The sequence below is a fragment of the Apis cerana genome, linkage group LG12 (genome assembly GCF_029169275.1).
Source record: "Apis cerana isolate GH-2021 linkage group LG12, AcerK_1.0, whole genome shotgun sequence".
NCBI classification, from domain to species: Eukaryota; Metazoa; Arthropoda; class Insecta; order Hymenoptera; family Apidae; genus Apis; species Apis cerana.
Genome location: NC_083863.1, coordinates 9,920,435 through 9,935,679, shown reverse-complemented (window position 1 = coordinate 9,935,679; position 15,245 = coordinate 9,920,435). Strand labels below are relative to the sequence as shown.

Sequence of the window (15,245 nt, the reverse complement as noted above, 5' to 3'; positions counted from 1 at the left end):
ATAAGCCGTCGAATAACGGTTCGCAAATATTTGATGAAATGGACTGAAGATCTGTGAGTATGATTCATTAAACGCATTAGATTTTAATGACCATCGACAACCATCGAAAAAAAATGATTGTAAGTATAAAAAACTTGAAGAACGATGCATAAAATTATGATTATAAAAAATAAAATTTTATTTGCATTTTATTAAAATTGTCAATCTGTCAAAAATCGTATTCAATCTGTTTTTCGATACATATCCGTTTCCAAACGAAATCAATCGTCCTCGTAAATTTAGTATTGGAAAAACGATCTTATGACGATTATTAATGAAAGCTTTTACACGTAATGCTTCGCGTATTTCACCGAACGGAATCTAAATCGAAAATTATCGTTCTTTATATCGAATCCGTAAGCCTTATATTTTACGACCGATCTGCCCGTAAATTTGTCGCAAACCACGAACAAATCCAGCGTACATTTTATTACCATTTTCACCGTCAACCGTTCTAACGAACACGATATCGTGGGACCATCCTTTACGCCGCCTTAGACTTTTGTTTCCACGGATAAAAAAAAGGGAGGAGGAGACGAAAGAAGAAGAGTAAGGAAAAAGGAAGAAGAAATGGCGAAAGAAGGGAAGAACGATGAAAATTGGACGAAAGGGGCCGATAATGTAATCGGTTGTTATTTTTATTCCTCTGCTTATTTTACAATAATCCTTTCGAGCACCGCGAGCATCCTCGGCCAAGATCGGTCTCCTATAAACCCGATGCGCTTATTTACGGCGGCTAAAATAGTAAATTATCGAATCGACTGCGCGTTGACGATCCCAAAACTCTTTCAAGGGAACATTTATTAGGCGCGAAACGACGGTGCCTCGGAAATTAATGGTGGATCCGCTACGGGAAGGTATCTCGGATATAAAATATTTCGGACGGTGGGGGCCCATCGTTAACGCGCCACTACCTAGAACTGGCCTATCTCGTTAGCGACTCGATCGTTAAGATCTCCGGGACATCGCGTGATCTTTCCACTCGCGTTTAACTTTTACCCAATTAGGTAATCGATGCTGTATATACGCCCCGCCGTATCGGATACATCCCCGATATCGATCTAACCGGTGATTCTAGAAGTAGAAGAAATATCCGACCGATCGATTTCGACGCCTGATTCACGCATGTTTTGCGCAATGCTTTAAACGATGAAAAAACTTCCACCGATGAAAATCTGACGCGATATTTGAAAAAAAGAGAGAAAAAAGTAATTAACTCGAAGACAAACAGCGCGACAGGCGTGAATTATGGCGTGTTTCGTGTCTTAGGATTTATTAGAGGTCGTTAAATATGCGCGATTTCGAATCGATAAATTTACAACGTGACCTTTATGCGAAAGATCTTAGCCATACGTAATCTCTCGCTCAATATTCGAAACGATCTTCGGTCGTTATACATGAAAAAAACTTACCGGCTCCAAATCGCTCTATCATTGGCACACTTAGTGTTTACTTTATTCCTTACATAACTACTATATCGAAAGCCAAGGTATAAAAGCAACGAATATAGAAATCCCCTGCGGGTATTACGTACGCGATAACGAAAGATATCGCGAGTATTTATTAAAGTTCTTCTAGAACGTTGGCATTCTGGTTGGTGAAAATCTATCCGTAAGACGTGTTCGTGCATAGCACGCGTGGGTCTAAAATCTATTCCCATATGATTGTTAAACGGAACGTCATAATCCTCGTATACGCGCACATCGGGTTGGCGACGGGTTAGCTGGCGCGCGTGTACGGATCCCACGTCGATCCCCGGCGCCGATCGAGCAGTAACGATCCGTACAATACCGGAGCCCTTATTTATAGGGTAGTAAAAATTTAAATAAATTTCTTCCCTTATGCTCGGCGTGGCGGGGTTCTATCGGCGTTTCGGTTTGGCACCGCGAACGATTATTTATTCACTTAATACGGACCGGGCTGTTTCTCGGCCGCATCGCAGTGGACCGTCATTATTCGATTTTCGGCGAAGTTTTACCGTCCGTTGCTCGGCTCGCGGCCCCCGTAGACGTGGACCATTCCACGACCAGTAGTAAATTTTCACCCTTCCCACCCGAGCTGTAAATTTACCTTCGCCTTTCAATAGGACCACGCCAAACTGGAAGGAGCGCTCGTCCCTCGCCTCCCTCCTCTTCCCCCTCCCCGATTTTTGTCTTTCGCCTCCGAGAGAAAACCACCTTTCTCTTTTCCCCCCTGTCATCTTGGACGTTCACGTTCACGTCGCTCCATCGAGGCGTTATCGTTTCCCTCTCGTTTCATTTCAGTTCTCGCAGCGATGGCGATCGCTCTGGTCGGGCGGCGATGGTGGCGATCACGATCTCGCGGGAGATGGGCCAACCGGTGACACGTGTGGTGGTGGTCGACGGTTCTTCTGCCGGTTGAAAGGAAGAATCGCCGATGGAAGGGGAGAATTGCAGAGGAAAAGGCTGCGAATTCGAACGGTTGGGCGTGGACGATATTTATGCCTACCGTTCTTACCACCGTCTATTCTGTGCACTCCTCTTCCTCCTCCCGATTTTCTTCCCCGCCTCGTCTTCTTCCTATCCCCTCATCTTTCCACGAATCTTGCACGCGCTCGCCTCGCGCATACTCCTCGCTTCGCGTGCAAATGCGTCGCCAAATTTGGTTCCAAGTTGCTCGGCCAGGATACGAACCCTCCCTCTCCACAAGGATCAATCTGACGGAGAACCAGTTACGGAATAACTTTATCGATCGGCCGAGCAAATCTCCCGTAAACGAGCCTCGCCTAAAAGCAAATCCGCGATCATCCGTCTCGTACAATCGACGAAGACATCCGTTCTTAATAGAATAGAAACCGAACAGAATGCATCGAGTCCGTTGAAAATTCCTAATTTCCAAAGATTTCTAAATCGCATCCTATCGCACGAGATAGAAAGAAATTATTCTATCCTAGGTGAGTAGCAACAAGTAGTTTTCGGGGAAGGAAAGGGGGAAGGAAGGTGTCAGGTGATAAATTTGTAAAAAACCAATTTAAGCCTGAACGGGGGTTCGTCCCAGGTCCCTTTTATCTCCCGTCCCCCCTCGTCGAGCGGAGCGTATACATATCAACTTTTTATCTCTGACCGGAGACAATTCGACAACGACCACGCGTGCTTATGAACGCGCCATGCGCCGTAAGTATCGCCGCGGCAACCCACATTTTCGACCGCCTCCCAAACACGGCAACCCGGCCGGTGTGGAATCTTTATACCGGGAAAAACCCCCTCCACCCCTTTATCTTTCCCGCCCGTTGTCCCGTGAAACCTGGATAACCTGGGCAGAGATAAGGCGAGAGGAATCCACGAAATATTTTGATAAACCCGCGTGTCCCCCGCGTGTAGCTACAAGCCACGGATGACAGGATCGAGGGTAAGGGTGAGGCGAGCCAAATTTATGGGGTAGATTGTGGAAATTTTTGCCGTCAATACGATCTAACTTCTGGCGAAATTATGTTATCTGGCGAGAGGGAGAGAAAAGGAGAGAGAGAGAGAGAGAGAAGAAACGATACGAGTTTTCTCTTTTTCTTTTTCTTTTTTTAGATAACGACACAGGGGGAGAGGAACCACGTTTCGCGAACAAACATTTTCGCCACGGGTATAAAGACACGTTCGCTAAGAAACGTTACGTTATCGAGGAGTGGTGAAACTCGATAACTCGTTCTCGAAATTAAGCATTTCGGATAGCGGAATTCGAATTTAAATTTCTCCTTCTTCTTATTCTTCTCCTTCTTTTTCTCAGGCAAGAGTGAAAAATCATTTAAAGGCTGGTCATTGCTGAAGATTCGTGAAGCGGACGAACCACTGGGACTTTGAGCGCGGTATGATATATTTCGCCGCAGGCCGCAAACGGAAAGCAATTACGGAACATTAAAAGCGGCAAGGTAGGAGGCGTACGAGCCGCAGAAGATGAGAGACTGCACGAGAGCGTAGTTATAACACGCCATGAAAAATGTCTCGAAATTTCATTCCGACTCCCGCTCGTCCCAACCGTCCAATTGCCCATTGTCACATTGAAACAGAGGACCCCGTTGAGGTTTCCTCGCACCCCGTTCTTCAAATGCGTTAACGGATCGTCAAAGATTCGATCCGTAACTAGCGTGCAATTGAGGAAGAGAAGGATGATGATAATCGTGAGAACAACCGTCTGAGAACCGGGAGAGAATTGTTACGATGAGTGGTTTACGATATGTATGTAAATATTTGTCGTATATTAAATGGAAACTGCGATTAATTAAACGGCGAACGCCTCGGGGCCGGGGAGGGGGAAAAAAAAGAAAGGAGGATTGGAAGCGTCTCGAATTACCACGGCAAACGTTGCGTTGCCCTCGTAAATATGTGACGACACAGGGTGTAACACGTGTTGCCCGGTCGGGCCGCACATGCATTACATCGCCGAAGCGCGTCTTAACTAATCGGAGTTATGGTAGCTGGGCGGTCTGCACCATTTCGCATTTCAATGCGTACACCGGTGTGATTTGCGAGGGCGAGCCGCGCACGGTCGGTAGATAGCCTTCTCCGCTCGCCTTTTTCTCCCCCTCCCCCTCTCCTTCCGACCACATACCAACTTCGCTACCCGTTCCACTCTTTCTTCCCCCTCCTTTGCCTTCTCTTTCTCGCTTTCGTTCGTACGAACGATCACATCGCACGGCTCTGATTTCGCGCGAAAAATTCTTCAATGCCATCAATTTCGATCCGTTCCGAAAAATCGAAAGGAAAGAAAGGGAGATGGAGTGGGGAACCGATTCGAACGATGCTTGAATAGTTGGCCAATTCTACCGCGAGATGTCGGTGAAGTAGTCGGGATCGAGACAAAATTTGAAACCGAGGGTTATCTTCTCTCTTTCGTTCCACGAAGGATACGTCGGGCTGGATTTCGCGCGAAAAATTCATCCCGAGGCGAAAAGAAAGAAAGAAGAAAGGGCGGAGAGTGGGAAACCGATTCGAACGATACTTGGTACGGAATAGTTGGTTAATTTTACCGCGAGATGTCGGTGAAGTAGTTAGAAGACAAAATTTAAGACAGAATTTGAAACAAGCCGCGGCGTTCCTTTTAAGGTCAACAGGGATTCGTATTCGCCGTTATGTCAATAGGCTTTCGAAACCTTAAACGTCGGAACGAGTATCGCTGGCCAGCTTTTACGAACCGCCTTATATAGAAAGTTACAGCAGTGTTCGGGGCAACGCGCGTATAATAAATGCAAAGTTATACTCCCGATGCGTTACTCGCTATTGATCATAAACCGGGGACCACCGCGCGGCGAATCGATAAACGGAATCGGCTTTACGAGAAAATCTAGTAGCTTAAAGGATTCCGATAACAAGAGAAGCTCGTAAGTTCTCGATACGATCGTCAAATTGACACAAAGTCGATTACCCCGCGCTCTTCCTCTCCTTCTTATTAATATTTCGACGATTCAATCATTCCCTCCTCTCCTTCCGACCGATTTTTCTTCTTCGACCTACGAAACAAGACGAATCTATTAAGAACAATCGGATGAAACGAATCACGTCCGGAGATGTATCATCGATATATCACGAGAGGATATTTTACGATCCCGCTCGATCGCCCGTGCAACGGATGAGGAAACGATCGAAGCTAAGAGACAAAGAGAGAGGGAAGGATGTTTCGATCTACCGCATCGAAGCGTGGAGCGCGTTAATGGCGGGCGCGAGGAAGACATTGGTTGGAACGGTGGCACGTAGGAGGACAGTGGCTCGGTCACAAATATCCCGGTGTCCGTTTCCGCGCTTCGAGGTGAGCCGATCGTAATTCCTTCTCGCACGCCCTGAACCAGGAGGAGGTCGTAATTTTTCCCAACGATGCGTGGAATCCCCCTCGACTACTCGCGTACCACCACGAAATCAAATTCTATTCACCGGCTCCCGTCCTCCTATCTCGCGCGTTTGTGCCGCGCCGCGGGACACTCCCGAATTCCCGCCCCTCACGAACTGCACCCGCGCAATAACAAGATTTAGGGAGGATTTCCAAATAATAACGTCCACGAAATTCCTTTCCACCGATTACGACATCTACGTATATTTACGGAAACGTATATATATATATATATGGTAATGCGCGATAAATCGTGTAATTCTTGCGTCGCGTTGTAAAGTTAACGATCGGTGGAATCGGGTAGCGTAGAGGGGCAGCGATAATATACTCGTTCCTAATTTCGTTTTATTACTCCCGCTATCTGGCTGTATTCCACACGCCATTAATTAAGTCGTAAACGCGCGTAACGCGGTGGAGACGCGGTCAGCGCGTGCCCATCTCCTTTCGTTCTTCCTTCGAGATATATATATACATATGGAACAATCCGTGTGAGGATTAAAAGGCGAGGCTCAACCTCGATCTTGGTGAACTCGTCGCCTTTAACTCCGTCGATCGATCTTCCCTATCTATCCATCCATCTATCCATCCCTTACCCCCCGGAAACCCCTCGAGATAAGGAGAAATTATTACGGCGGTGCGTGAAGGAAAGGAGAGCGTCGCGGCCGAGTTCTCGAAGCGCGGATAATCCGGATGATAAAGGGAGGGGAAATTAAATGGAGACGCGTTGGGAAACGGAATCGGCTCGTTAAATTATCGGGGGCGCGAATGGGAATAGAGGAGATAAGCGGCGAGCTCGGCGGGCACGAAATAATTAGAGGAGACGAGCGTTAACTCGATCAAGGTTGACGCGGGTCCGGTGATAGGGAATCGGCCGCGGATGCTCAGCGGACAGATTCGTATCGCGTATGCGCGCCTTGGAAGCGCGCGCTTCTCTCGCCGCCCCGACATAATAAGGATATTTTGCATATATTAACGACTAATGGAGGCAATAATAGCGATAGCAACCGCTTTTGTCGGCTTCCGACCAGCCGATCCCTTCCAAGGATGCACCTGCTTCTCCCCTCCCAGCTTAAGTTTCCAGTTTATCATTACGAAAAAGAATAATCATCTTCCTCTTCGCGATAATCGCCGTTTTTCCGTTCGCACCGGCCACTCACTATCGTCGAAACGATTGCAAACAGGTACGGCAGCCGCATGCGTTTAGATGGAGGGCGAACACGGCGTATACGCAATTTCGTTATTGGGAATGCGCTCTTATTAGCTCGCGCGTTCATTTCTGGTAATGAATTTTACATATAAAAGCTGATTGAGCGGAATCGCGGATCAGCGGCGAGATCAACGGCGATCCCCCTGTTTAATATGTTAATACAGGAGGAGATGGCCGGGGTTTAAGATCCTACTGAAATTAACAGATCGTAAAAGATATACCCATTAATACCAGATCGCCGGCCCGCACGTTTTCTAAAACGTGTTTCTCACCGGGATCTTCCCCGACTTTGCCACTCGGTTAACTCCGGAGTCTCTTCGTTCGAATTAGAAGGCGCGAGAAGAATTCTTAAGGATACCGTTTCACTTTGCTGATTAACAAGCTCGAAACCTCGTGTTTGTACGAATCGTTATACGGAAGAACATTCGTTCGTGGAACACCCAATTCTCCTCTTCTGACATTTCTAATCTAACGAGAGGAGCCGATGCAAACGTAAACCGATGATCGAGAGATACCCGGACGAGACGAATGGGAGACGAGAGGAATCATCCATTAATAATATCTTGGGATCGTTTTCTCTGAAAGAAATTTCGCGTTTCTCGGCGTTTCGAGAAGTAATGGTCCCTTCGCGTGTTAACACGGCCGGAGGCAAATTTCACAGAGACAGAGCCTCCTTTCGAGAGCGTATCTCTCGAGTGGTCGAATGAATGATACGCCAGTGAAGAACGGCCAGTGACTCACAACTCTCGGGAACACGCTCGTTTCCCCGATCACGTTTCACGGTCGGGAAAGAAGTTGACGAATTCGAAGCTTTCGATCCGTCGCTCCTTCCTCTCTCTCTCTCTCTCCCCCTCTCCCGCGTAAATCTCGAAAGTGATAACGATCGATTCATAAATCAGAATGAACGGTGGGCTTTGAGCGCACGGTGGCGGCAAGATTTATTCGCGGAATCATTCTTCGCTTCTTCCTCCCTCCGTCCGCTTCCCCTGGCCGCAACGAGCGAATTGATTTACTGCTCGTCAAATTAACGGCAACTTATAATCAGGAGATTAAACGCAACGATCGGTGGCCGCCATCGATAGAGTTTAATCCTCTCTCTCTCTCTCTTCATCCTTCGATTTTCTTCATTTACATATATATCTCGCCTTTCCCTCGCCTCCGATTCCCGGCTCGAACGAACGTTATTTCGGAAAAGGAGGGAATCAGGAGGGAAGGACGCCTCGCCGCGTCGCGTTACGCCGCATAAAGATGTCGAGTAAGAATCTTCCCTACCACGTAGACCCCTTTCAATTACGGGCTATTAGGGCACGTAAGGACCTTTAATCCCCGGCGGGTACACGATTTTTTACTCCGGCTTTTCGCCGTAAAAGGATAAAAGCAACCCCCGGATCCCCCGCCATTAGTCACCGATCCCGGGCCCAACGTGGATATATTTTTATGACACGCGTGTGGAAACCTGTTCCATTGCCCGACTACCACGTATTATATTTTCCGTCCCTCTTCTTCTCCTTCTCCTTCTCCTTCTTCTTCTTCTTCTTCTTCTTCTTCTTCTTCCTCTTCTGACGCGAAATTTGCACCTCTCCTCCCTCTTCCTCCCCCCGGTGGAAGAAAGAATCTTTGAATTACAATGTTTCGGCCGGATCGCGGCGAGTTTTGTTCGCGGCGAGTCGTTACGGGTGGAAAAAAACCGCGACAGCCGCTCTTTTAGTAGGTACGACAGTCGCTCGTTCGTCGGGATATAACGTTCCTTACGAGACTGTAAACTCTTCCAGCTCCTCGAAATCTCTTTACGATCGAGTTTTCGGGAATGAATTAATTTCTTTTATAAATCCTCGCATCCATCGGTTATTTTTAGAATCCGCGCTTAACGGACTCGGGTTTATTATCGAGACGATAAACGCGAAATCTTTGAATCGTTGGGCCGAATAAAATTCGGCGGACGTTGCTTGCTCGGAATAGAGACGTCCCTATTGAGACATCATCGGTTGGATGGAAAAGATGGGCGATTGTTGAGTATTGTTCGCGGGTCGACACGGTCGATAGGCGGCGGGATTGAAATTTATGGAAGTGGGATTACGTCTTCCTCCCATCGCGAGGCGTTGAACGGACATCTGCCGGGTAAAGCGCGCGTTAATGCTCCGCCATTGGTCGAGTGTTTAACCACGAACTCGCCTCCTGAGTAAACAGCCACTCGGTCACGAAACGATAGTCTACTTCAGTGTCGCGAGGCGGATAGAAGATTTTCCCCTTCACCGACCGTCCGTATTTGCATTCCGCCGCGTTCCATCGAAATAAATATAATTCGCGCCTTTCCGAGATCCCCGCTGCGCCGAGGAAAGGTGCGTCGAGGATTTTCCATCGAGGCCCCTCGTGTTTTCTTACCCTCGGCTTTGTTGAATTCGATTGGAGGGGAACGGAATTCGATGGAAGGAGCGCGACAGATCGATAGGCTCGTCCTCGCAAGATCGACGCGCAATCTTTCCTACTCTACGCGCGAATCCACTCGAGCGATTTTTCCTGCCGCGCCGCTCGAGCACCCATTCGGGGCCGTGCGTCAATATTTGCACACTCGGCATTCGGATCAAGCGGCCGCCGTGCTCGAGCACCGTTCACGGTCGACAACCGATCGCGATGTCACGCCGTGACTCTGCGCCACGTGAAATCGAGGGGGCGCGCCACCACCTTTAACCCGCCGCCTCCGCGCTCTCGCCTCCGCACCGCAGCTTCCATTTCCATCCGATCTGTTACAGATACCGGCCCCTGCCCGCGATCCTTCCCGTTTTAACGCTCTCGTGCGCGATCGAGCACGAGTCGAGCCATAAAAACGCGTAAGGGGGACACGTTCCATTGTTTAAAGTATTATTATACACGCTGCTTTATCCACGCGAGGAATCCAGAGGGGAGAGATGGGGCGAGAACCGTAATCGTGAGCGAAGTCTTAATTACGCGAGAGCATCTGCGACTTGTCCGCGAACAGTTCGCAATTACCGGCGCGATAACGACATTTGACGTGTGCGTGTAAAGACAATCGTGCGGTAATTGGCCTATTCACGAGTTGGCTACGCCAACGTCTCTGTATTCCCCGTGTTTATTCGCGATTATTTCGATTGAAGTAGCCCTACGATCTCGAGCGCGTGTCTCGAATAGAGAGGGTTATCCCGGGAGAACGTTCGATTCGTTGTTTCGTGCGATGACCAACGCGGACGATGTTGAAACGCGGCTTCTTTTAGCAGGATTTTAATCGCTTCGAGCGCAGAATGCGGAACCTTTTCTTTTCTTCTCGATCGAAGGAGATGGAAGCATTTCGCTCGATGTTTAGAATAGGCGGGTTATTCACGAAGCATCCGAAACACCGCAGATCTCCGCGATAAGCAGATTGGAGAAGAAAAAGAAAGGAGGAATCGGAGATGTTCAAAAAACCGTGTCCAAAAAATGGCGTTCCTCTCACCTTGTCCCCTCTCCCCGGTTAATTGCGCGCCCCCTCATTTACATAGAGGCACCACGGATATCGGTTATCGCCGAATTGGATTCACCGGAGGAATTGACGGCGTTCTCGATACACATTTTACTCATAGAATTCATAAGATGTTAAGAAGCGTGGGTGGGTCGAGCTAACGAGTAGATAAATGGGCCCCGAAGAGAAGAGGAATCGTAAACCCAACGATTTCTGTCCCCGTCTCCCAAGATTTATTACCCGGCGCGCAAGCGCGATACGCGTGGCCCGGAATTTTTCGGCCGATTTTTCTGCCCCGAACAAACACGAGCGGTGGGGAGGGAGAAGGATCTGGTGGATACGCATCCGTTAATTGCGAGACGGCCAATTTCGAACGGCGGTAGCATCCCGCCGGTTTGCCGATTACGTTGTCGCCTCGCCGCGACGAGATCGCGCGCGATAATCTCGCCGATGGGAATTTTTAAGAGCGATTCTGAACCGAGCCGAGGAGGAGGGGGTTAACGACGATCGTCCTCGCGGAGGGATTAAACGAAACGCGTCCTGGTGTCGCGTTATCTTTATGCCTTTCCCCTGCTCCGTCCTTCCCCGCCCCCCTGGTCTTTTTATACAATTAATCGAGAGGAGAACGAAATTCGAGGCAACTCTATATTCGCTCGAAGCCGAGCGTCTTCTCCTTTATCGCGTGTTGCCTTTTCCGTGGAACGTGCAGTGGAATTGTGGGGCGGAGAAAGATAGAATGAATCGGAACGAGCAGTTGAACAGGGACGAATATAAAGGATAATTGATGGACGGATGCGATATTAGGGGAGTTTTTTTCTCCGAGGATCCCCGTCGCGCTAATTGCGGGAGCAATGACGAGCTGTCGAAACGGAGTAAGTCGAAACCGAGAAGCGCTATTATTGGTGGTCGCAAGAGGGGCCGTGTAGCAGCCGTGATCGTAACGGAGCTCGGTATCGTTGTTAAGCGGAAACGGAGAGTGGAGGGGAAGAGTGGAAGACGCGAACCCTTTGGGTATAAGACCGGTCGATAATTAGCGAACGTTCGTGTAATTGAATTCTTTCCAAGGATCGAACATATTCCGATACTCGGGATCCCTCTCTTAATTACTTCTATTAAAAACACACAATCGAGACCACTCGACAACGTCATCCAACGGACGAAGGAGTGGAAGCAATGGCCGATCCTGGCAATATTTCCCGAACCGGTCACCATCCAACAACATGGCGATATGGTTAATTAAATATCGTTACATTTTCCGTTACGAAAATGCTATTTTCCGCGCCCGTTTTATCGCCTACGATATAAATACTTTTAATAACCATAATTTTCAACCATTGACGACTTTCCAACGGAAAAAAAAAGTGGAAAAAATCGATCCCTCGCTCATTCCACGCTCGCTGCCGCGGATGGACGGCACTTTTCGGATCCCGTATTCGATTACCGACGTCGAGCCACCTTTAACAGCGAACCCCTTTTTTCAACCGATGGTGTTGAAAGAATCGACACCATCCGATAAAGCGGCGCGTGAAATTCCATTTCGCCCATTTCCAGGCTTTCACGTTAAAGGCGTTAAAGGCGTAAATCTCGACGGGGGATTAGAAGCAACAAAACGAATTCCACCACGGCGGTTTGACGCCTGCCGTGGATATAATCGCATCCCTCCTCCTCCGCCTCTTTTAATCGCGCATCCGCTCGGACTCCTTCTCATCAATTACCCGCGGAAACCGCGGACGCTGATCCTCGCGGACGCAACGAGGCGTGCGAAAGTTGCGCGTGATTCGTGAAATGGCGCGGGGGAAAGGACGAAAGAGCCGGGTTACGCGATCGCTTCTTTATAGTTACGTGGAAGCGCGTAATAACGCACGACGCGATACGTAATGAAAGAGGCGCGGGTTCTAAAACGTGGCCAACAGCAAGAAAGAACGGGGCTCCCCCTCCCTTAGCTGGATGCCGCTTGTACAAGTTGTAATAGCCGGCTGGCGCCGACATCGGTTCCTCATACGCGGACCCTCCATTTATGGCGCGGCGCGCGATCGCATTCAGATACCCCCGTTGCGATACCTGCGCCTATTCCCCCTATTACGAATACGGGGGAATTTATCGGCGACGCTTCGGCCACAGATCGAGGCCAACGGGATAGGCTAACTAGCCGCTCCCGGCTGACGTACGACGAGAGAGGGAAGACGAAGCGAATCGGAGGCTCGGTTCACCTTTTCGAGTAACATTTTACCTACTTGGAAGCGTGCAGGACATTTTGTACACGAGCTTATTGTTGAGAAGCACGGGAGAGAAGAGGAGGAGAGGTTTTGAGTTTAAAAGAGGCGACGATGATCGAACGTTACGTTGTGTTTCGCGTGGAATGCGCGAGGTCGCGTTGCTTCATCGGCGTGCTTTCGCTTAACGCCTTCGTTTTCCTTCGACACGAGGCGACGATCGACTCGACTGGATTTATTCCAGCCGACTTATATTCGAGGGTATTTCGAGTATTCGTACCGCGGCCGAATAAAGCCTTCGACTTTCGATGAATTTATAATACGATCGCGAGGCGTGATGGCGTTGGGACCGTGGTCTTTTTTCGATCCTCCCCGCGAGTGAAATTTTCGAACGAGGTGGCGGTTAGAGGAAGAGGTTATGCAGATGAGATAAGTTAAATACAGGTCCGTGGCTGTGAGACAGGACATGAATAATACGGTCATCGACCCATAATTGTGTTGCCACTTTCTGGTCGAGCAAGATCGTTGAAATCCTACCTCCTGCGTCCCAGATTCCGCAGTAATCGAGGAGAAAACGAAGGAGAAAAATTTTCCACCGACATCGATAAACGACTAAACCTAAGCCCGTCCTCGGAATACATCTCGGCGTTTTCTTTTCTTTTCTTTCCTTTTTTCTTTCACTTTTCCCCAATTTCACGGATCAATCTTGAAACCGACTTGGCAGCTTAAGGAAGTCTTGCCTCGCAACTCTGTTGTTGTTCCGTCGAGTCCCAATCTATTCCCCTCGAGGGGAATAGGTAGGCACAAGTTACCCCATAAAGTTGATTTACAACTGATTTAAGGTTAACAAGCGGTTTAGCCCATTATTAAGCCCGCGTTTAAAGAGCCCGAGAAGTATAAATTACGGGACGTTGCGGAACAGGGTGGGTCGGATGGGGTACAGCGTGCGTGGAAGCACAGCCACCCCCCTCTGGGACCTCTAATCGCTCGACATATTTCCAAATTAAGCGAGCGGGTCGCAACGGGTCGTTCACGCTGTGATTTTAAATGGCGAATCTACCGGTCCACCGTTTGTTTCGAGATTTGTTACGGCCTCCCCTCGAGAAACCTCGGCCCGAAGGGAAGCATCATCGCCACGAATCCCTGGATCGAAGTTGATCGACGCCTGGTCGGAGGTCGGAGGTCCTTCAACGACAGTTCAACTGACAAATGAACGTCGCAATAACCGAACGGACGACCGCCGCCAATTTCGTCCGATCGATCGAAGAAGAATATTTTTAATACTCCCCGAAACTCGGTGCGAGTTGGCTGCGCTTAGGCTATCGCATCACTCACGATCGCAGCACGCAACCCCGTAATCGCGTTACGATATCGATGGAGCATTAGGGCGGCAGCTCGATCGAAATTGACAGGAGAGATTTCGATCCCGTTCGTCAGAGAGCGGAAAGAAATCGAACTGAAAGTACAAACGATCCGTCGATAGCGATCGAACGCAGAGGAGGAGCGCCGCTCCGACTGCCATTATATCCGTGATCTATATCCGTTGCTAAGCCGGCTACCGATCCCTCAGAGATCTTATCTCGCGGATCACCGCTCCTCTTTTACACCGCTCCCCCGAACGGAGAGGAGAGGAGAGAAGGATCTCTTCTCCGCGTTATAGTTTCTTGCCTCCGCTTACTTACATATAGATTGCCTCTCATTTCTTACACCCGAAATATTGCCAATCGCAAGGGAGGAGGGCGCGCGCGCGAAATTGCATTTGCATACGGGGCAGATTGTCCCGTTCCACGTGTAAAGGACCTCGCTCGTCCTTGGTGGCTCCTCCTTTGTCCCTCCTTTCTCCTTCTTTCGCGTGCATCGTCCCGGCGAAATGAGTCGTCGAAAGGCACGTCATTATCGAGCCAGAAGGGAAAGAGGAGGAGGCACGCGAATGGAACGAAATGGAAGATGGCTACCATTGAACTTTAACTGCGTTCCTTTCTTTCTTTCTTTCTTTTTTTCCTTTTCTTTTCTCCGACTCAACCTTGGTCGTGATTAATTATTCAAAAATTCGTGGCGAGCACGAAATCTCCCTTATCTCGAAAGTTCTCGGCCTTGGAGCGTTAAACGACCGCCTTACGCGTCCTATTAGAACGATAAGGCTTTAAAAGCGAGCGTTTTAAAAGTGTCCCCCGTCTTTAAAATATTCCCGTCGCGGTTTTTCTGCTCGTCCCTCTCTCTCTCGCGCCCGATAGATCCTCCATTTCCACGTTGAAATTCACTTAGTTCGATTTGGACGACGAGATCCGTGCGCTCGTTTTTTCCATTATTATTCGATGAAAATAAAAAAGTAGTCACGGCGAGAGTCATCTCTTCACTCTTGCGTTATCGTCGTTAATCAACGCTCCTCGAACGCGCCACGGAGAGAGAGAGAGAGGGAGGGAGGCTACTTGAAAATAAATCGAACGGACATATTGGTAAACACGTGTGCAGAGAGGAGAAAGATAGAGAGAGAGGGGAA

The 15,245-nt window shown here is 48.9% G+C and overlaps 1 protein-coding gene across 5 annotated transcripts in view; it reads right to left on the bottom strand.

The window, feature by feature from the left end:
- The window catches only part of LOC107998399 (agrin), a 326,392-nt gene that overhangs the window by 298,499 nt on the left and 12,648 nt on the right, over nt 1-15,245 (bottom strand). The gene's annotated exons all lie outside the window — the stretch shown is intronic.